At 44.4% G+C, this 18,820-nt stretch overlaps 1 long non-coding RNA gene across 1 annotated transcript; it reads left to right on the top strand.

Moving 5' to 3' along the window:
* The first annotated feature begins 706 nt into the window (after positions 1-706).
* On the top strand, positions 707-2,138 carry LOC140591813 (uncharacterized). Its single transcript, XR_011992112.1, has 6 exons — positions 707-744; positions 1,113-1,196; positions 1,429-1,481; positions 1,585-1,638; positions 1,801-1,914; positions 1,990-2,138. It is a non-coding gene; the product is annotated as an uncharacterized lncRNA (long non-coding RNA).
* The last annotated feature ends 16,682 nt before the right edge of the window (positions 2,139-18,820 follow it).

The raw sequence follows: 18,820 nt of genomic DNA, 5'->3' as shown, positions 1-18,820 counted from the left end.
GCAGTGTACTTAATTACAAAGCTACGCGATACTTTGTTTGCTGAGAGTAACGCGAAGACGCCATTCTTTGGATTACACCGTGGACAGTGCATGCTACAAATCAGGTAAGTGTTTTTAAAGTTTTTAAAACAGTATCTAAAGTCTGGAAGTAAGTCTTCCACAATGCTTGTTGTTGTTTAATTCGATGGTAAAGCAGAGTTTAATTAGCAAACGCGTTGTCTTTTGATGTTAAAGCAGCTTTTTTTTGCAAACGTGTTGTTTAATTCGATGGTAAAGCAGAGTTTAATTAGCAAACGCGTTGTCTTTTGATGTTAAAGCAGCTTTTTTTGCAAACGCGTTGTTGTTTAATTCGATAGTAAAGCAGACTTTAATTAGCAAACGCGCTGTGTAATCAGATGTTAATGCAGACTTATGGCGACGTGCGATCTATGTTGTATAGTTTATAAACATGAAAATGTGGCGTAGCTTTAATGTTATGTCACAGTTTATGCTTCTAACATTAAAGTCCGAAAGTTACTTTTTCACAGTGCGTGTTGTACTTTAAGCCGACGTTTAATAAGCCAATGGTGAGGCACTGCAGCGTACATGGAGAAATCTGCCTAGCAACGGCTTTCTATTGGTTCGACTGCAGTGTACTTAGTTACAAAGCTACGCGATACTTTGTCCTTCTTGTTGGCTTTGCTGAGAGTAACGCGAAGAAGCTACTCTTAGGATTACACCGTCAACACTGCTACCAGAAATCCTGTAAGTGTTTTTAAAGTTTTTAAAACATTATCTAATGTCTGGAAGTAAGTCTTCCACAGTGCGTGTTGTTGTTTAATCAGATGTTAAAGCAGACTTTAATTAACAAACGTAGATGGCACGTCGCCATGCTTTCGTAGTTGTTAAATGTTCTGATAGTAAATAATGCTTTAATTTAATTTGAGGTTCAGCAATTAAATGATGCTTTCATAGTTTTTAAACTTTTAGATAGTGAATAATGCTTTCATGACCTACTGGTTGTTCAGACTGTGAATAATGCTTTCATGATCCACTGATTGTTCAGATATTTCAGAGTGCTTTCATGATCTACTGCTTGTTCAGAACATCTATTAAAGCATGACTTTTTGCAGATAGTGATGGTGATAAGCAACCTGGGGGCAGTTCCCCAGAGATTGAAATGGTCAATCCAGGCTGGGGGGAGGAGGATGATACAGGTAAGTCAGTTTACTTGAGCCAATGTACATAGCTTGAAGGTAATATTAAAAGTTAAGCTGAGTGGGCGTCGGCCTAGCCGTATCAGTTAGCGGTCTGAAATTTTGGCATGCATTAACTAGATATATATCAAGTACTTTACAAAGTCTCATGAGCACACACTTTACAAAACAAGTTTGTTCAATTTTTAAATTTACATCCCTAATGTAAATTTAATGTACTCACTTGTGACAGCTCTCACAGTTCCATCGACTCCGACGGAAGTGGAAGAGAAGGCAGCATGTTCTGTAATAAGTTTGATTTTAATTATCTTTGCAATTGAAGCATCATGATGGTTTGTATTAATTTGAAACACATGTACATAGACATGTCTCTGTTGTGTTTTATTAGGCAGACCAAAACGAGACTCCCCGTCTCCTGCGGACACATAAGCGATTGAGAATGGTGAGACATTGGGCCTTGTTTTATAAATGGGCGTGCTATATATATATATATATATATATATATATATATATATATATATATATATATATATATATATATATGTGTGTGTGTGTGTGTGTGTGTGTAGTCACGAAAGATATGTCTGTTTTTCCTAAAATACAGCAGGCAAATCTATATGTTGACCTGGTCGCTGCATTTGAAAATTTTGACAATGTAAAGGCAGAGCTGACGGCCATGTTTAGCCGCTGTTTGGACAACGTAATAGAAGAAGAAACTGTAAGTATGCTGTCATCTAATATAATTGGCTTTTAAAAATTGGAAACAAAGACAGAACTTTCTCTCTCTCTCTAGATAGAGGAAGTCTTGCAGTCATGCCCGAGGCTCCAGCAAATTTGTTTTGAAAAGGAGCTCAGCTTAGAAAATCTAAAAGACCTCCTCAGACAGATCCAACTGTTAGTTAACATTTATCTTGACACCACTATTTGTTTTTACTTTTCTGACTGATGATGCTCATAGGCCATGTCTCTTGTGCTTATCTCTATTACAGAGAGCATGAGGCGGAGAAGAAAACTGCGGTCTGATTTAATGTTAGTTTTTGTTTAAAAAAAAATTAAAAGTGTTTGCTGCAATCAGTGCCTGCAAGAGTCTTATTTTACTCTTTAAAGCATTTGGCTATGAATAAACTAGATGTCTTAAGTCTGCAACGTCTCATGAGTGCAGACCTTACCACTGAGCCGCAGCGGGCTTTAGAACTTGTCAAGTTAGGCAATGCACATTAATGGAGATATTAAATACTAGGCCTCAAACGAAGCTGACCGGCCGCTACGGCCGAACCGTACGAGCTAGGGCTCTGAAATTCGGCGTGCTCATACTAGATATAAGTATGAATTAACGTGCCAAGTTTCAAGAGCGCAGGAGTTACAGAACATGCGTGGGGGCCATGTAGGTTTACATTTTAAATCCCTTTTAAGCGCTAAAGTGGCAGGTAACCTGAGGGGGTCCTGCAGCTGAACCGTGTGAGCTAGGGGCTTGAAATCTCACACAGATAAACTAGTTTCATGTATGAATAAGTGTGCCAAGTTTCATTAGCGCAGCCCTTACCACTGAGCCGCAGTGGGCTTTAGAATTTGCCAAGTTAGGGAATGTTAAGTCAATGGAGACATTAAAACCTAGGCCTCAAACGAAGCTGACCAGCTGCTACGGCCGAACCGTACGAGCTAGGGCTCTGAAATTCGGCATGCTCATACTAGATATAAGTATGAATTAACTTGCCAAGTTCCAAGAATGCAGTAGTTACAGAACATGTGTAGGGGCCATGTACGTTTACATTTCAAATCTCTTTTAAGCACTAAAGTGGCAGGTAACCTGAGGGGGTCCTGCGGCTGAACCGTGTGAGCTAGGGGCTTGAAATTTCACACAGATAAACTAGTTACATGTCTGAATAAGTGTGCCAAGTTTCATTAGTGCAGCACTTACCACTCAGCCGCAATGGGCTTTAGAGTTTGCTAACTTAGGCGATATATGCCAATGCTAAGAAATGAGACTAGGTCTCAAACGAAGCTGACCAGCTGCTACGGCCGAACCGTACGAGCTAGGGCTCTGAAATTCGGCATGCTCATACTAGATATAAGTATGAATTAACTTGCCAAGTTTCAAGAATGCAGTAGTTACAGAACATGTGTAGGGGCCATGTACGTTTACATTTCAAATCGCTTTTAAAGTGGCGGGTAACCTGAGAGGGTCCTGCAGCTGAACCGTGCGAGCTAGGGGCTTGAAATTTCACGCAGATAAACTAGTTACATGTATGAATAAGTGTGCCAAGGTTCATTCGTGCAGCCCTTACCACTCAGCCGCAGCGGGCTTTAAAATTTGCCAAGTTAGGCAAACTAGGCCTCAAACGAAGCTGACCGGCCGCTACGGCCGAACCGTACGAGCTAGGGCTCTGAAATTCGGCGTGCTCATACTAGATATAAGTATGAATTAACGTGCCAAGTTTCAAGAATGCAGCAGTTATAGAACATGTTTGGTAGATTTTCAAATTTATGTTTTAATTTCGTTTTAATAGTAAATGGGGCAAGGTCACTTGAGGCGGTCCTTCAGCTGAACTCTGTGACCTAGCTGGCTGAAATTTCACAGAGATATACTAGGTGTACCTATCAATCAGTGTGCCAAGTTTCATGAGCACAGCAGTGACAGGGATGGTGTCCTTCATTATATTTTTTCCCCTATTGTAAGACCACACTAGACTTTTGTTCAATAAATATAAAGCTTGTTTTAATGCAATTCAAAAAAAAAAGTACAGAAATAGGAAAAGGTGCAGGGCGTGTAAGGTGGGTGCTTTTGAGTCACAGTGATTTTACGCACCTTACACAAGTCCATAGCTTTTCCGTTTCTGCTAGAATATCACGGTGAAAAATAAAAGGTGTTTCATTTATAATCAGTGTCTCTGAGCTTTTCATGTTGTCTGCTGTATGAGCTACTGTCCATGCAAATTTCTAAACGTCATGGATTTTAACCATTTATATTACAGGTTTTAAGCATACAGTTGGTGCAGATACTTAGACATCACAGATTTTTAACATTCATATTACTGGTTACTTGAAAGTGACGTTGTAGTAATTGAGGGCTTTGCGCCCGCAATTTATTTCACTAGGCGGGGCAAGCGCAGTTAAAAGGGTGCACGCGAACATCTCCTTTGTCAGCGATAGTAGGGAGAGGGACGCCGACATCTGAAAGTGATTTGACGGATTTTGGTAAAGTACATTTAAACTTCAAGAAATGCATTATATAAATCGTCAAAGTACCTGTTTCACAATGCATAAATGCTGTATAGCTCCATGTTTAGACGTAATTAAATTATCGATTTGCACTGGTTTAAAACAATCGATTGTGGTGTGTCTGGCTTTGAAACCAATGCTGTTTAACAACGCATATTGCCTTTGCTGTAACTGCTTTTTTGGCGGGCGAGGGGGGGAGCAGAGTTTAAATGAGGAGACTAATACCTCCTTGTAGCAGTCATGTCAACCTCTGCTTATGCATATATTGCCACTAGTGGCGCCAGTGCCTCCAGCATTAGGTTTATGACGTCATTTAACCTGTAATTCAAAATTAAACATTTTAAAGAAACAACTTACCACTTAATGCATAAAGCAATGAAATGCACTGTGAAGTATATGCAATCAAATGTGCTTCTGTACAGATGGTCAATCGTTGTTCGGAAATATTTTTGATTTCTAGATCTAATTGACAATGAGAAGGAAGCCGCAGGCTTGCCCCCTCTGCCGGGTGCGATATCTGAATGTGTCAGTCCACCTGCGTGATGTCCACCGGGTGGACAGCACAAAGGAGAGGAGGCTGCTATATGCGGCACTGTCGGGCAGGTATGCTGGGCCACTGAATTGTCCAGTGGCCCACTGCCTGTCCACAAATTTGGTGAGGCTGGACCGCCATTTGCGGGTCCGGCACAACCTGGACGGCGACGATTTAAAAAATCAGGTATTCCATTACATTCAATTCATTTGTATCTGTTCAGGTTTCTATAGCACTTCATTGTTTCAGCATTTCACATGATCATCTCTTGCTGGAAACCTAGGTGACCGCCGCAAAAAAAATTGCAGCGACGCAGTCTCTGCAGGATCTTAGAACAAAACGCTCTGAGGAAAGAGACGAGCTGACGCTGCTAAAACAGCGTGTCCGCCAATTGGAGGACCAGGCGGCGCACTGCTCGCGGCACCACCACGCAGCTTCGTCGCCACAGATGGCCTCGGTGCTTTTCTCCGGTAATAATAATAGTAATAATAATTACAATTGCAATGTCATGATAATGCTCATAAGACTTGACAGATGCATGTCAGTTTTTTTTCACGTCTTGTCTTGTATAAGAACATAATAACAATACAAACGAGAGGAGGCCATTTGGCCCATCGAGCTCGCTTGGGGAGAACTTAACTAATAGCTCAGAGTTGTTAAAATCTTATCTAGCTCTGATTTAAAGGAACCCAAGGATTCAGCTTGCACTATGTTATCAGGAAGACAATTCCATACTCTGACTACACGCTGTGTAAAGAAGTGCTTCCTTAAATCCAGTTTGAAATGTTCTCCCGCTAATTTCCACCTATGAAAGTCAAAGCAGTTGTTGCTGGTGTGATTACACGGTGTAACTGTAATTTTCTGCTTTTCTTTTATTACTTTTAGACTCTGTCATCCCAAAATATAAGGAGAATGTGTTCCGGGTCGGCTCCTCTGGCAAATGTTCGCAAAACCAGCAGCAAGAACTAAAATATATTAAAGACTTTGTGTCTTACATGTGGGATAATGATGAGGCCCCATCACCCGCCCACCTCAAATTTATTAATAATTTCCCAAAAATTAATGATTGGCTTTCCCAATTAAATGAGAAATTTCAGGTGACTACAACAAAAAATTACACATTGGCTGTAACAAAATTTGTACAATTCCTCATAGATGCCCAGCTCCCATGTGTCCGCCTAAAGCAGAGCGACATGAATGGGCTGCTGCGGCATCTTAGAGGGCAAAGTAAAATATTGGCCAAAAAATTTATTGGACATAGGCAGCTGGTAAAAGAGAAAAAGAGCCAGAGGATGCCGACCCGGGACAACCTTGCCGAGTTAGCGACGGAGCTGCGTTCCCGGATCTCCGACTGCCTGGGTAAGTGAAAACCGCATTCATTTTACAGACGGCAGTTTCCTGTCAACATCACACTCACGTTTTTCTATTTCACTTACAGATGCCCTAGTAGCCTGCCCTGACAGCATTAGGACCAGGAACAAATGCATAGGTGCTCTTGCCACCTATGCATTTGTGAACAGTGGCCACCGCAGCAGTGTCCTAATTAACATGTTGGTCAGGGAGGTCACTGAGGCACAGGCAGTCGGGGACCACGTTGTGATTCACGTGAGTGCTCGATAACTTGCTCATGTCATGATCGTGTCTGAGTTCTGTAAAAAGTTTCACTCAAACTGTGTTGTGTCTCGCACGTGCCCAGACACGGACCCGACCGCGTTGGCTAACTCGTCGTCTTCCCTTCACAGGTGACGGATCACAAGACATCGGGCACCTTCGGCAGGGCAAACCTGGCCCTGTCGAAGGAGTATTGCTGGTTTGTTTCATTTTCAAACCTACGTCCTCAGCTGCCCGGCTTCTCGTCTGCCCCCGGGACCTTCTTTTTTACCTTTTTTCAGCCAATGAGGAAGCTGAACGACGCGGTAATGGAGAGTGCCTGGAGTGTGGCATGCCGCGGTCGTTCAGCATTTCTCAGATTCGATCTGGCGTCTCGACGTGTGTAAGTAAAAATCGGGCGAAATCCAAAAGCCTTTGGTTTTAGAAATTGTCTCGACCGTGATTGATTTCTCATTCTTGTTTACAGGTAGAGAGAAGGCTCCCGGAGGACCAGCGGCGGCTGGTGGCACATTTGATGTGCCAAAGCGTGGAGACCGCTGACCGTTTTTATGTCGCGGACCCTGCGCTCGCTGAGGTCCACAGGGGCCGACAGCTCCTCCAGGAGGCCCTGGGCCTAAGCAAGGGTCCGCGGCATAAGGGCAGTCAGCGGTCTCCGGAGACGGAATCAGGCAGCTCGCCTGTCACCCATAGGCGACGGTCGGCAACTGTGTTCCTCTCCTCAGACGAGGAGGCGGGCAGCAGTATATCACATTGTGATCCCTCACCTCTGAATGACGGCGAGGGTCGGGAAGAGACTGCTGGGGGGCAGGTGCTGCCACCAGCAGATCATGGAGAAGGTGACGTGTCCTGTGGAGGAAAACAGTCAATTACTTCAGCAAGTGAACAGTGATGGTGAGGCTAAAACAACATATTTATTTCCAACAGCTAGCAGTGTCGCGATGGCTGCTGGGGGTGGCCAAGAAGGCCAATCCTCAACAGTTGATACCGAATTGGAGCAGTCGGAGTTGCGGCTGCAGCTGGTCGAGGAGGAGGAAGAGGAGGAGCATTGTGAAGTAAGTTTAACCAGTTAATTATTTTGGCAATTAAAACTATTATAATAACTTGTGCAAACAGAAATGTATATACATTTCTGAAGCTAAAAACATCTTTTTCTTTGTCACAGTTGCCCAGTCCTCTCCCAAAGGCAGTTCCTCATTCAAAGGTAATGCCAAGGCATTTTATTTAACTTCTTAAACATGTCTGGGAAATTTCTGTCTCTGTGTTAACGTGCAGTGATCAAAGAAATGTCATATTCTTTCAAATATCTCAGAAGATACTTTATAGGAGGAAGCTGGAATACTCGGAGTGCTTCAAACAGCTTCTTCGAAATAAATTTCAAGACCACTTACACTCGCCAGTGAAAACCCAAACAGTTAGTATGCTGTCAATTAATGCCACCTATTATATGTATTTTAAATTAGAAACATAAATTGAAACACAATACTGTATTTTCAGATAAACAGTTTTAAGTCAGTCCCCTGAGCTGTTGAATAAATGCAAAGAGATGGACCTGACTATAGATAATGTCAGAGGGTTAGGGTTAGGGGTATGAGAAGGTTAGACATGGGGGTTATTTTGCGGTTAGGGTTAGGTGTAAGTAGTTCTATCTCGATGACTCTCCCCACTCTGTCTGACGACTAGAGCAGTTTGGTATAGAGAGCGAAAGGCAATGCACGGGCCGGCGCTTGTCACTCTGTTCCCAGGGTCCAGTGATCACGTTCATTGCGGATTTCATGAGTCACATGGTGACTAAATGATGTAAAAGTTTTTTATAGTATTAGGTTAAAATTTGTTTTGGTTCCAATATACATTACGGTTAAATTGGTTTACATGACTTAACAAATGTTAAAGGTTTTGGTCCAAAAGTGTTAGGCCTGTTTTAAAGGTTAAGTTTAGTAATATATCCTGATTGGTTAGGTTTAGAAAGAGAGGGTTATGGTTACGGTCACGGTCAGTGGCTACGGTTAGGGTTAGGGTTAGGTGTAAGGAGTTCTATCTCGATGACTCTCCCCACTCTGTCTGACGACTAGAGCAGTTTGGTATAGAGAGCCAAAGGCAATGCACGGGCCGGCGCTTGTCACTCTGTTCCCAGGGTCCAGTTGATCACGTTCATTGCATACTTCATGAGTCACCATGTTGTCTAAATGACGTAAAAGTTTTTATAGTATTAGGTTAAGGTTTGTTATGATGTCAATATACATTACAGTTAAATAGGTTTACATGATTTAATAAATGTTGAAGGCTTCGGTCTGAAAGTGTTAGTCCTGATTTAAAGGTTAAGTTTAGGCATATATCCTGATTGGTTAGGTTTAAAAAGAGACAAAGGTTAAGGCTAATTTAGTTAACTGGAATATTAGGTAGTCAAAAGAACTGATTTAGTTTTAGGTTTAGGCAATAACCCTGAGTAGTTAAGGTTAGACAATGACTAAGGTTGAGGCTAATTAAAAGTTAGGTTTTAGGTCATAAGAAGGGTAAGTAGATTGAAGTTTAGATTGAAGTTTAGATTGAAGTTTAGATTGAAGTTTAGATTGAAAAGGTTTACGGTTTTAAAAGAATTGTGGGACACCTCATCAGTGGTGTACCTTGAGATCATCGGGTGTTTCACCATTTACCACCAGACACCCTCACTCGAAGGCAGGACCCCGGGGTTAGGGTTAGGGTTAGGTGTATGTAGTTCTATCTCGATGACTCTCCCCACTCTGTCTGACGACTAGAGCAGTTTGGTATAGAGAGCCAAAGGCAATGCACGGGCCGGCGCTTGTCACTCTGTTCCCAGGGTCCAGAGATCACGTTCATTGCGGACTTCATGAGACATGTTGTCTCAATGATGTAAAAGTTTTTTAGAGTATTAGGATAAAGTTTGTTTTGGTTCCAATATACATTATGGTTAAATAGGTTTACATGATTTACCAAATGTTAAAGGTTTTGGTCCGAAAGTGTTAGGCCTGTTTTAAAGGTTAAGTTTAGGCATATATCCTGATTGGTTAGGTTTAGAAAGAGATAAAGGTTAAGGCTAATTTATGGTTATGGTTAAGGTTAGCGGTTAGGGTTATGGTTAGGGTTATGGTTAGGTTTAAGGTAAAGATTACTGTTTAAAACAACACATATAGTGTTTTATGGTGCACTGGCAGCACTATTCCCTTGTCCTTATATATTCATTACTTTTTTTGTAGGAGGAAAGACCCTCTAATGGGGGTTATTCTAGGTGATGGTGACCTTATTAACGGAAAAGACAGTAACGGCGGTGACGACGATGACGGCGGAGACGACGACCTGGATGACTAAAGTCCTGGAAGGTAAGTATAAGGTAGTCAAGATATCAAAAGGTAAGTACATTTCTATTTAAATTAATTATTATTTATTTTTCTGTTGATCCATCCAGGTAAAGCCTGGAATGGTATCTAATGACAGTAGTATTCCTGATACCAATGTTATGCCCCCTGCTGGTAGTTGTAATCAAATAAAGAATTAAACCAACTGAGAGGTAAGTAAAACAGAATAATGATGAAGCATACATCTAAAATACAGGTTCAGGTAAGTATTAATGGTAAGTAAAAGCGGGGTCTTAAGGTTAGGGAAACAGAGAGGGTCTTGGGATTTGGAGGAAAGCGGGGGTCTTGAGGTTAGGAAGAGAGAAGGGGTCTTAGGATTAGGGAGAAAGGGGGAGTCTTAAGGTTAGGGAGAGGGGGGGTCTTATGGTTAGGGAGAGGGGGGGGAAAAAGGTTCTTATGGTTAGAAAGAGGGGGGATCTTATGGTTAGGGTTAGCGGTTAGGGTTAGGGGTTAGGGTTATGGTTAGGGTTAGGGTTAGGGTTAAGGTTAGGGTTAGGGTTAGGGGAATGAGATTGTGACCCCAGCGTCCCAGGGCCACAGAAGTGCACTGGCCAATCCAGGTCCATCGGTGCATCCACCCGCTTGCACGCACCCCATCCATTCCCCAACTGGGGCTTGAAATGTGAAATAATTAATGTTTTTTCCTTTTGCAGGGGCGACGGAGACGAAGGATCCAGCGGAGTCCAGGACGACAGGTAAGTGATCCGGAGGAGCAAGTGGAGCAGCAACGACGCGGGCAGGTAAGCAAGCCGTTTCCCTAATTTGCAGGGCATGTCCCCACTGGGGCTTCGGGTCCCTCACTGGGGCTTTTGAACCGGCACATAAATTCTATTATTTCCACACTGTGGTTTCTTATTCCCATCTAGGGTTATTTCCTTACTAAGGCTTCATCCTGCTTGTTTCTGGCGCCATCCCATGTCCAGCGCCGACGCAACTCCCGGTGTCCCCCGGAGGCACTCCCCAGTGCCCAAGACCCCCACCAGGTCAATCCGCCTCCATCCTGGCCGAATAAGAGACAAATAAAGTTTTTCTCACCACCACTGTGTCCCGCTTCCTTCCTCCACGGAAGTCAGGGTGATAGTGAGGGAACACAGTGGGGGGATTTTTATATATAAAGAGGTAAGGGTCAAAGTAAATATTTTATGGGGAATTGGGGTTAGGGATCCGGCTAGATAGCCTTAGGAAGGGGGACTTAGGATTAGGGACCAGGCCACTGGCCTTAGGGTTAGGGTTAGGGTTAGGGTTAGGGGTTAGGGTTATGGTTAGGGTTAGGTGTAAGTAGTTCTATCTCGATGACTCTCCCCACTCTGTCTGACGACTAGAGCAGTTTGGTATAGAGAGCCAAAGGCAATGCACGGGCCGGCGCTTGTCACTCTGTTCCCAGGGTCCATTAATCACGTTCATTGCATACTTCATGAGTCACCACGGTGTCTAAATAACGTAAAAGTTTTTAGAGTATTAGGTTAAAGTTTATTTTGGTGTCAATATACATTACGGTTAACTAGGTTAACATGATTTACTAAATGTTAAAGGCTTTGGTCCGAAAGTGTTAGGCCTGTTTTTAAAGGTTAAGTTTAGGCATATATCCCGATTGGTTAGGTTTAGGAAGAGACAAAGGTTAAGGTTAATTTAGTTAACTGTAATCTTAGGCAGTCAAAAGAGCTAATTTAGTTTAGGTTTAGGCAATAACCCTAAGTGGTTAAGGTTAGAAAATGACTAAGGTTGAGGCTAGTTAAAAGTTAGGTTTAGGTCATAAGAAGGGTAAGTAGATTTGAAGTTTAGATTGAAGTTTAGATTGAAGTTTAGATTGAAGTTTAGATTGAAAAGGTTTACGGTTTTAAAAGAATTGTGGGACACCTCATCAGTGGTGTACCTCGAGATCATCGGGTGTTTCACCATTTACCACCAGACACCCTCACTCGAAGGCAGGACCCCGGGGTGATCAAGTCCCGGGGCGTGTCCCATAGCCAATTTAGGGTTAGGGTTAGGCTAAGCTTGGCATTAACAGCTAAAGGTGGTTAATTAGATCTTTTAAGAGAATTTATTTTGGTCTGTGCCAAGCTTTAAGTTTTGTTTAAAATTATCGGTTTCGGAATTTAACGGTAAGTATTTTGGCTAAAATGGTTACATCTAAAAGGTAAGTTTGTGAAGGTAAGTGTTTAGCGATTTAAAGTTAAGCTAAAATTATGGAAGGCAGAATCAAAGGTATGTGGTGCAAAAATGTGCTGTTGTATGAGTGGGGCTAACCCCCATAGAAGACTTGGCCACGTTTAAGGTCTTTGACGCCATAGACCACCACATCCCACGTGCTGTCCAAGTGGACCTGGGAGGGCCGTATACTTACCCCTTGTTCAGGTTAACAGATTGCTTGTTGACACCGTAAGGTTACCACAATCTGCCCAGACAAGGTTGAGAAAGTGAGTCTCCTATGAAGAGGTCTGGTCAAGTCCGCAAGAAAAGGAGAACAAGCAGACACCCAGGGAACTGGATGTGGAGCAGACTCCCGGCCCGACCAGAGTCCAAGAAGAATCTTCCTGATGGTTCTAGTAGGATGAGAGTCTCCTGGAGAGTCCAAGGAAATAGCCTTCAAAAAGGCCTTGGAGATTGTGCTCAAGGTCCTGATGAGGATCTGGAAGTCTCGAAGGTCTAAACGACGATTCGTGACGATGGGGTGTGTGCAAGAAGGTCCAGGGCCAAGTGGGTACTCTATAATGGGAACCCGGCTTTCCGCTCGTGGTGGGGGAAAAAAATAAATAATAAAGAAGAATAATAAAGACTTACCGCGTAAGTAGATAGAGGAGGTCGAGACGAGTCCGGTGGTATGCTTTCTATCTCGATCGGACTTACGGAAGACGAGATATCCACGTGTAAAGAAAGTTTCCATCGACCAAGTGCATTATGGGTCAAAATCCTGGATGGGCGTGGCTAAAATAATTATGCATAATGGTGCATTATGGGTAAAAATCCTTGATGGGCGTGGTTAAAATAATTATGCATTCAGGTGCATTATGGGTAAAAAGAACAAAATTGAAACCGCGAGTGAAAACACTCGTGAAATTCATGGGGTTCCGGCCGAGATGAAGGCCGGGTCATGGATTTTCGGATCCGCCGGTGAGACCTCGTCTCCCATGGGGCCTCTTGGGGCCTCCTTTGTGAAATTAATACTGGCTATACTATGGTTATAGTAGAATCCATTATTGGTTGATTCAAGATTGACTCACCAATTGGAGTCTCGGCCAGGGAAGACTACGCCCTGTTGAAGGAAAACCCTGAGAAACCTCCAGGGTTAAGATTAGAGAATGCAGGGCTTTAAGATATAGGGTTCCAGACAAGGAATAGAGGTTCCAAAAAGAACATGGGTTCCAGATAGGAATTAGACCAAGGGGTCCAGGTTAGGGCTCCAGATAGCCGATAGCCCAAGGGTTCCGGATTGCGGTTGGGATTCCAGACAGGAATTAGGCTTTAGGTTCCCCTAGTTGTTATGGCTAAGGTGTAAGGGTTAGAGTTTGGGTTCCTAAGGTGTAAGGGTTATAGTATGGGTTTCTAAGGTGTAATGGTTAGGGTTATGGTTCCTAAGAGGTTATGGTTAGAATGAGGTATCTGGATCAGGTTAAAAAGAGCCAAATTAAGGTGTTAAATTTAGGTTTAGGCAATGTCCACAGTTTTTTAGGTTTAGGCATTATTGCCGAGGTTATGGTTTAGGATTAGGCAAAATCTCTCGTTTTTTAGGGGTTAGGCATTGACCCTCAAAGTCTTAGGTTTAGGCATTGTAACTGCGAGTAAATTAGGGGCCGGAAGTTGGAAACCTGGTTAATCTCCCACCTAAATATTTTAGACTATTTAAGTTACCGATCCAGAGTGGAGATGGATCAGGGGCTGGAAGTTGCGTACCGGGTTAGGTCTCAACAACAACCTTGCCGGGGTAGGCAAGCCCTGCTCACATCAAACCCCTCCAGTTCCTAATCTCCTACTTGAATATTTTAGACTATTTAAGTTACCGATCCAGAGTGGAGATGGATCAGGGTCTGGAAGTTGCGTACCGGGTTAGGTCTCAACAACAACCTTGCCGGAGTAGGCAAGCCCTGCTCACATCAAACCCCTCCAGATCCTAATCTCCTACTTAAATATTTTAGACTATTTAAGTTACCGATCCAGAGTGGAGATGGATCAGGGGCTGGAAGTTGCGTACCGGGTTAGGTCTCAATCAACAACCTTGCCGGAGTAGGCAAGCCCTGCTCACATCAAACCCCTCCAGATCCTAATCTCCTACTTAAATATTTTAGACTATTTAAGTTACCGATCCAGAGTGGAGATGGATCAGGGGCTGGAAGTTGCGTACCGGGTTAGGTCTCAACAACAACCTTGCCGGAGTAGGCAAGCCCTGCTCACATCAAACACCTCCAGATCCTAATCTCCTACTTAAATATTTTAGACTATTTAAGTTAACGATCCAGAGTGGAGATGGATCAGGGGCTGGAAGCTGCGTACCGGGTTAGGTCTCAACAACAACCTTGCCGGAGTAGGCAAGCCCTGCTCACATCAAACACCTCCAGATCCTAATCTCCTACTTAAATATTTTAGACTATTTAAGTTAACGATCCAGAGTGGAGATGGATCAGGGGCTGGAAGCTGCGTACCGGGTTAGGTCTCAACAACAACCTTGCCGGAGTAGGCAAGCCCTGCTCACATCAAACCCCTCTAGCTCCTAGTCTCCTACTTAAATATTTTAGACTATTTAAGTTGCCGATCCAGAGTGGAGATGGATCAGGGTCTGGAAGTTGCGTACCGGGTTAGGTCTCAACAACAACCTTGCCGGAGTAGGCAAGCCCTGCTCACATCAAACCCCTCTAGCTCCTAGTCTCCTACTTAAATATTTTAGACTATTTAAGTTACCGATCCAGAGTGGAGATGGGTCAGGGGCTGGAAGTTGCGTACCGGGTTAGGTCTCAACAACAACCTTGCCGGAGTAGGGTTAGGGTTAGGGTTAGGGTTAGGGTTAGGGGTTAGGGTTAGGGTTAGGGGTTATGGTTATGGTTAGGGTTAGGGTTAGGGGTTGTTACGGTTAGGGTTAGGGTTAGGGTTAGGGTTAGGGGTTGTTAGGGTTATGGTTAGGGTTAGGGTTAGGGTTAGGGGTTGTTAAGGTTAGGGTTAGGGTTAGGGTTAGGGGTTAGGGTTAGGGTTAGGGTATCGCGAGAGGGGGGTGCAATGGGCGTGGCTGCACCCCCCCTGGCCCCGCCCCCCGGCCGGTGCAGGGGGCGTGGCTGGGCGTGGCCTGGCGCACAGGCGCCACGCGTGCGAAGGAAGGCCGTATCTCGCTCCGTTTGCGAGATATTGCGAAAAAACGTCGTAACTTTTTTTCCATGTAGGCGGGCTTTGATTTGATTGGTGCAGGTGGCCTCTACTGGTGGAGAGGGATCTGAGGAACTTTGTTGCGGGTGTCTACGACGTTCCCAGGTGGAGATACGCCCACTTCCGGTTTGGATGCTAACAATGCTAACATGCTAACTTTTGCGATAAGAGCAGATTGCGCGCCCAGGACGCGCAGAACGTGTAGATCCAAAGTTCGGGCCCGATCCGGGCATGCTAAGACATGCTAAACGCTAGCATGCTAACACGCTAACTCTTGAGACGACGGCGGATTGCGCACCTGCAGAAGGTGTATATCAAGATCTGAGCATGCCAAGACATGCTAAATGCTAACACGCTAACTTGAGAATGCGACGGGGCTAAGTGCGTCCCAGTCCCTTTCCCGCACTCCTGCCTAAGCTGTTTGTTGGTTACGCTAAGCCTAGCCAGATTTGCTAGGTCTAACTGATGTATTTGATAGTTATGCAAAGGCTGCCCAGATTTGCTAATGTCAAGTTATGGATTTGATAGTTACGCAAGGCCTAGCCTGATTTGCTAGGTCCAATTACTGATTTCAGGGTTTGGGTTAGAGTATGTGGTCAGGGCAGAGGGTCTAATGGTTAGGGAAGAGGGTCTTATGGTTAGGGAAGGGGGTTTTAGGGTTAGGGAAGGGGGTTTTAGGGTTAGGGAAGGGGGTTTTATGGTTAGGGAAGGGGGTTTCAGCGTTAGGGAAGGGGGTTTTAGGGTTAGGGAAGGGGGTATTATGACTAGGGAAGAGGTAAGGGTTTTTTATGGTTAGGGCTGGGGGTAAGGGGTTTAAGCGTAATGGCTGTCCCTTACTGCGAATGCCTTGCTCAGCACCACCTCCAGCCTGACCCTACGAGCCAGGGGTCTGAAATTTGGCATGCGTCAACTAGATCTATGTATGAGGGAGTTTGCAAAATTTCATGAGCCCACGCCTTAGAGAACTTGTCTGGTGTAATTTCAAATGTCTAATTTAAGGGAGCTAAAGGCCTCATAAAGGACTTGGGGGGTCCGTCACGGCTGAAGCCTACGAGCCAGGGGTCTGAAATTTGGCATGCGTCAACTAGATCTACGTATGAGGGAGTTTGCAAAATTTCATGAGCCCACGCCTTAGAGAACTTGTCTGGTGTAATTTTAAATGTCTAGTTTAAGGGAGCTAAAGGCCTCATAAAGGACTTGGGGGGTCCGTCACGGCTGAAGCCTACGAGCCAGGGGTCTGAAATTTGGCATGCGTCAACGAGATGTATGTATGAGGGAGTTTCCAAAATTTCATGAGCCCACGCCTTAGAGAACTTGTCTGGTGTAATTTTAAATGTCTAATTTAAGGGAGCTAAAGGCCTCATAAAGGACTTGGGGGGTCCGTCACGGCTGAAGCCTACGAGCCAGGGGTCTGAAATTTGGCATGCGTCAACTAGATCTATGTATGAGGGAGTTTGCAAAATTTCATGAGCCCACGCCTTAGAGAACTTGTCTGGTGTAATTTCAAATGTCTAATTTAAGGGAGCTAAAGGCCTCATAAAGGACTTGGGGGGTCCGTCACGGCTGAAGCCTACGAGCCAGGGGTCTGAAATTTGGCATGCGTCAGCTAGATCTATGTATGAGGGAGTTTGCAAAATTTCATGAGCCCACGCCTTAGAGAACTTGTCTGGTGTAATTTTAAATGTCTAGTTTAAGGGAGCTAAAGGCCTCATAAAGGACTTGGGGGGTCCGTCACGGCTGAAGCCTACGAGCCAGGGGTCTGAAATTTGGCATGCGTCAACTAGATCTATGTATGAGGGAGTTTGCAAAATTTCATGAGCCCACGCCTTAGAGAACTTGTCTGGTGTAATTTCAAATGTCTAGTTTAAGGGAGCTAAAGGCCTCATAAAGGACTTGGGGGGTCCGTCACGGCTGAAGCCTACGAGCCAGGGGTCTGAAATTTGGCATGCGTCAACTAGATGTATGTATGAGGGAGTTTGCAAAATTTCATGAGCCCACGCCTTAGAGAACTTGTCTGGTGTAATTTTAAATGTCTAATTTAAGGGAGCTAAAGGCCTCATAAAGGACTAGGGGGGTCCGTCACGGCTGAAGCCTACGAGCCAGGGGTCTGAAATTTGGCATGCGTCAACTAGATCTATGTATGAGGGAGTTTGCAAAATTTCATGAGCCCACGCCTTAGAGAACTTGTCTGGTGTAATTTCAAATGTCTAGTTTAAGGGAGCTAAAGGCCTCATAAAGGACTTGGGGGGTCCGTCACGGCTGAAGCCTACGAGCCAGGGGTCTGAAATTTGGCATGCGTCAACTAGATGTATGTATGAGGGAGTTTGCAAAATTTCATGAGCCCACGCCTTAGAGAACTTGTCTGGTGTAATTTTAAATGTCTAATTTAAGGGAGCTAAAGGCCTCATAAAGGACTAGGGGGGTCCGTCACGGCTGAAGCCTACGAGCCAGGGGTCTGAAATTTGGCATGCGTCAACTAGATGTATGTATGAGGGAGTTTGCAAAATTTCATGAGCCCACGCCTTAGAGAACTTGTCTGGTGTAATTTCAAATGTCTAGTTTAAGGGAGCTAAAGGCCTCATAAAGGACTTGGGGGGTCCGTCACGGCTGAAGCCTACGAGCCAGGGGTCTGAAATTTGGCATGCGTCAGCTAGATCTATGTATGAGGGAGTTTGCAAAATTTCATGAGCCCACGCCTTAGAGAACTTGTCTGGTGTAATTTTAAATGTCTAGTTTAAGGGAGCTAAAGGCCTCATAAAGGACTTGGGGGGTCCGTCACGGCTGAAGCCTACGAGCCAGGGGTCTGAAATTTGGCATGCGTCAACTAGATCTATGTATGAGGGAGTTTGCAAAATTTCATGAGCCCACGCCTTAGAGAACTTGTCTGGTGTAATTTTAAATGTCTAGTTTAAGGGAGCTAAAGGCCTCATAAAGGACTTGGGGGGTCCGTCACGGCTGAAGCCTACGAGCCAGGGGTCTGAAATTTGGCATGCGTCAACTAGATGTATGTATGAGGGAGTTTGCAAAATTTCATGAGCCCACGCCTTAGAGAACTTGTCTTGTGTAATTTTAAATGTCTAAGGGAGCTAAAGGCCTCATAAAGGACTTGGGGGGTCCGTCACGGCTGAAGCCTACGAGCCAGGGGTCTGAAATTTGGCATGCGTCAACTAGATCTATGTATGAGGGAGTTTGCAAAATTTCATGAGCCCACGCCTTAGAGAACTTGTCTTGTGTAATTTTAAATGTCTAAGGGAGCTAAAGGCCTCATAAAGGACTTGGGGGGTCCGTCACGGCTGAAGCCTACGAGCCAGGGGTCTGAAATTTGGCATGCGTCAACTAGATGTATGTATGAGGGAGTTTGCAAAATTTCATGAGCCCACGCCTTAGAGAACTTGTCTGGTGTAATTTTAAATGTCTAATTTAAGGGAGCTAAAGGCCTCATAAAGGACTAGGGGGGTCCGTCACGGCTGAAGCCTACGAGCCAGGGGTCTGAAATTTGGCATGCGTCAACTAGATGTATGTATGAGGGAGTTTGCAAAATT

This window comes from Paramormyrops kingsleyae, chromosome 6 (assembly GCF_048594095.1).
Source record: "Paramormyrops kingsleyae isolate MSU_618 chromosome 6, PKINGS_0.4, whole genome shotgun sequence".
NCBI classification, from domain to species: domain Eukaryota; kingdom Metazoa; phylum Chordata; class Actinopteri; order Osteoglossiformes; family Mormyridae; genus Paramormyrops; species Paramormyrops kingsleyae.
Note: the sequence above shows the minus strand (reverse complement) of the source record. Positions and strands in the feature narration are given on the sequence as shown.